Source organism: Amblyomma americanum, chromosome 9, assembly GCF_052857255.1.
Source record: "Amblyomma americanum isolate KBUSLIRL-KWMA chromosome 9, ASM5285725v1, whole genome shotgun sequence".
Classification (NCBI taxonomy): Eukaryota; Metazoa; Arthropoda; class Arachnida; order Ixodida; family Ixodidae; genus Amblyomma; species Amblyomma americanum.
The window spans coordinates 113,777,286-113,781,414 of record NC_135505.1 but is presented as its reverse complement, the minus strand read 5'-3'; the positions used below and the strand labels follow the sequence as shown (position 1 = coordinate 113,781,414).

General features: G+C 52.1%; 1 pseudogene; it reads left to right on the top strand.

Annotated features, from left to right (window-relative positions):
* The first annotated feature begins 1,076 nt into the window (after positions 1-1,076).
* On the top strand, positions 1,077-1,895 carry LOC144103602 (eukaryotic translation initiation factor 4E-1A pseudogene; annotated as a pseudogene).
* The last annotated feature ends 2,234 nt before the right edge of the window (positions 1,896-4,129 follow it).

Below are 4,129 nucleotides of genomic sequence, written 5' to 3'. Positions count from 1 at the left end.
ACGGTACTCAATTACCCCAAGAGTTACTAAGCGATTCTCGCTTAGTCACCAGTCATGCGATGCACAACGTAAGGGCAAATTGCAACTCCTGACCTTGGAGCGTACGCTGGGTGTGAAATCCTTGCGCCGAATGGCTCTAATGCGGGACAGACTGCGAGCTTCATTTTTGGAGAACGCGAAAACGCGCACTTTGGGACCCCTGTAGTAATTGCCGCTGCATACCGGAACACAACACCGTCCCATGTTGCATCAGGCGGGACCGCACAGGTGGCCAAGTCGTTGAGCATCCGCCTCGCATGCGGGAGGTGCGGGGTTCGATCCCCAGTGCCGCCGGGTACCCAGCGGTGATACAATGGGTACACGCTTTCCCGTGGTCTGGTGCTCGGCTTATTTAGGGTGAAATGCTTGGGAAATGGGTCTTTGACCCCACCTTGAGTAGCCGAAAATACCTTATGCCCTGGCGCTCTTTGGCCATAGATACCATTGCGCCATAAAAATCTATAATCATCATCAGCATCAAGCGAGGCGTTTGCTTTTCTTTTCACGCGACGTTCCCGCAACTGGCACTTCAAACTACACACACAGACACGTGCACGCAAACGCAAGAACGGTAAAATAGGACACCTGGCCACCGACTAAGAAAAGAGCGCAAAAAAGAATGTCAACACAGTGCCACGCGACACGCCTAACCAGAAGAAGCAGGGAGAGGCGGCCTGACTCGCTCCGCCGTCAACAAGGAATGCGCGGGGGAGCCCGAAGACAACAGCGTGACGTAGTGTGACGCAGGCAGTCTGGAGAGGAGGACGTGAACACGCCTTGCAAAGTTAAGAAGGGTGTAGGTTAAGACCGCATTGGTCAGTGGCAGTCAGTTCCCCCTCCCTGCGTCAACCAACCCGCGTTTTTGGACCAATTGGAGTGCCAGATTCGAACAGCTCCGCCGTTGCAAGCATCCCCGAGCCTCGCCCGACCCCGTCTTCTCAGTTCACCCGGAAAGTTCGGTGCGTCTGCCACGCGTTCTCTGCTTGGTCACTTGCCAGGCAGGGGCACGTAAACCTTTGTGCCGAGTTAAGCTCAGTATGGGGGGCAAGAAGGGGAAGTCCAGGCAGAAGTCCAAGCAGGAGAAGTCCAAGCCGGAGCAGTCCAAGCCGGAGCAGTCCAAGCCGGAGCAGTCCAAGCCGGAGCAGTCCAAGCCGGAGCAGTCCAAGCCGGAGCAGCCCAAGCAGGAGCAATCCAAGCCGGAGCAGTCCAAGCAGGAGCAATCCAAGCAGGAACAATCCAAGCCGGAGCAGTCCAAGCAGGAGCAGTCCAAGCGGGATAGTGCGAACGCGTCGCCCGAACTGCCGTTGAAGCACCCGCTCGAACACCGCTGGAGCCTGTGGTACTACAAGGACGATAAACGACGCAGCTGGGAGGAAAATCTCGTGGAGATTTCATCGTTCGACACGGTCGAGGACTTCTGGGCCCTCTACCACCACGTGGAACTGCCCGGCAACCTGCGCTCCGGGTGCGACTACTCGTTTTTCAAGACCGGCATCAAGCCCATGTGGGAAGACTGTCGGAACAAGCGAGGCGGCCGCTGGCTCTTCAACTTCAGCAAGAACCAGGGCCCGGAATGCCTGAACGACAACTGGCTCGAAGTTCTGCTCTGCCTGATCGGGGAAGGCTTCGACGAGTTCGGCGATGACGTGTGCGGCGCTGTCGTTCAGGTGCGGAACAAGCTTGACAAGATTTCTGTGTGGACTGCCGACGTTAACCGAGCTGACGGCAACATACACATTGGAAAGACTGTGAAGGAAATTATCACCCTGCCTCCACGGTACGTCGTTCGGTACCATAGTCATGTCGACACTCAATCCAAATCTGGATCCATGGCTAAAGCTAGGTATGAACTTTGACTGTACCTCCGGAGTAGTTGCGGAACTGTAACCCGCAGCTTTAGACGAAGCGGCACCGACCTATGGAATGAACTTTTACACGAGATTTGTACAGATATAAAGTGGACAGACCGTCACGAACGGTGACCCAGATCTGTGTGCGTGTTTCATTTTTTTTTCTTGTGTGCGTTCCCGTTGAACAAGGTTGTAAAGAAAAAATGCTGGCGGTTTAGCATTCCCAAGAACGAAGTATTGTGTGAAAGCAGTTTTTTTGCAGGTAAACACCACCGCCACGTACCCGAAAGCGCGAATGAGGTGTCAACTTAAGCCCGTTTCACATGCAAGCGAACCGCTCGCGAATCCCGCCGCCGCGGCGCATCAAGCGGCGGAGAAAGCCCCAGCGGCTGGAGCGGCGAGGTTCGGGCATGTTGGAAATTTTCGCGGCGGCGACGCGGCAGCACCGCATCTCAACCAATGACGGCCCCGCGTTGCCACGCGAGTTTGTACGCCGCACGTACAAACTTTTGTTTAGGAAAGAAATTGTATAAAGTGGTGTTTAATGCTGAAAACGCAATAATTATATTTATTTAAATAACTGTGAAAAGAAATGAGAAAATAATGCTTTTATATTACCCTTTTTTGTGTGTTTGCAGGCCACCAAAACCGGTTGCAGGCGCATATCTTTTGCCAGCAACATTGGTTTTCGCAGCGGTGGGAAACGCGCAGCGGCGATTCATGTGAAACGAAAGCTCGCGAACCGCTTTGCATCGCCGCGCCGCTGTTCGCTCTGTTCGCCAATTCGCTTGCATGTGAACCGCCCTTTACCCAAAGATCTCCAGTGACCTAACGTACGCCGACGACATATATGCTCTAGTGTAGTGTTTCTGCCACAACGTTGTCCACGCTGACGCATGCAGCCCACATCCCTCTGTCACTACCGCCACATAGCTCAATACGCGATTATTAGTTTGAGAGCAGTATTAATTGATGAAGAACAGGATGTGCACAGCGAGAGTGTGTGTTGCACGTTAGCACGAGGCCTGCTCTGCTGCGGCGATAGCCTAGTGCCCGGCGTTTGTTCCTCTTCGCGCCCTAAATTTTCCAGAAACTATCGCAGTTGCTTTTCTTCTTTTTTTTCCTCATACTTTATTCTGCTTGAACGCTCAATGGCATGAATTTTCACCTCCTGCTTAAAGCGTTCCGAAGATTCAATTCATCCTGCTTCACTACCATTAAACATATCTATGCTTTCCTTAATTTTTCTTAAAAATATGTCTTCTATAAGCCTTGAGTTTAGCTTCTTGCCAAGGGGCATGGCAACTACGATATTTTATTGATGTGTATATTCATTCAATAAAGAAAAAAGCGGCAATAGCCTAGTGCCCTCGCGCAGTGGCCAGCGAAGCTGATCTGTTCGCGCCTCCGCGGCTTCGAATCCTAGTCGCGGATATTTATCTTCTTTTTATTTGGCACAAACGTCGCAAAGCATAACGCCATCGAAAGATAATGGGAAAGAGATAGCGCCCTCGCACTATTAACCCATTTTTTTTTGTTTGCTTGAGTGGGCGATTGTCTGAATTCACTGCGCGGTGACTTCCAAGCTAGACTTAGCGCGGCCGGGTGCACGGCTTCCCGAGTGGTGTTTGTTTCTTTTTCAACTCTATTGCGAATTTAGGGGTCGGAAGAGAGCAAACAAAACGCCATGTCACGGGCGCTATTTTATTGTCCAGCCCCATCGATTGGGAGGATAGTGAAATACTCAGGTCCTGTGCATGAGCAATACTGCCCGCTGTACCCCTAATCAATGTAGTCCCTGTATTCTAAAGCTCCCTTACCTCACAGACAACAAAATGGCAGTCACAAGTCACCATAGTTGCGTAGGTAAAAGGTCGCAACGTGTGCATTCGGTGGGGAGGTGGTATTGGTCTAGCTTGCATAGGGTGCCTCCATGCGCTCTCCCCTCTTCCCCCCCCTTCCTCCACCCACCCCCAATACATGAGGACTGTGGACACCATCTGAACCAGTCGACACCGCCTCGACCGGTTTTCGCGCGCTCCCTCCGTTATTGTGTTGCCACATCGTCCTCGCCTTGCGCGCGCACGCAAAGTGAAACTGCGTCCGCGTTGCTTTCTTCGAAGTGGAATGCCTGCACGTTCTCTTCCTCAGTGCTCCAAGCATTCCAGGAAATGGTTGCAGGATGTTTCATTTTCCAAGAAACCCGAAAAGAAGACTGGACGAAAAATAAAAGCAAAGCT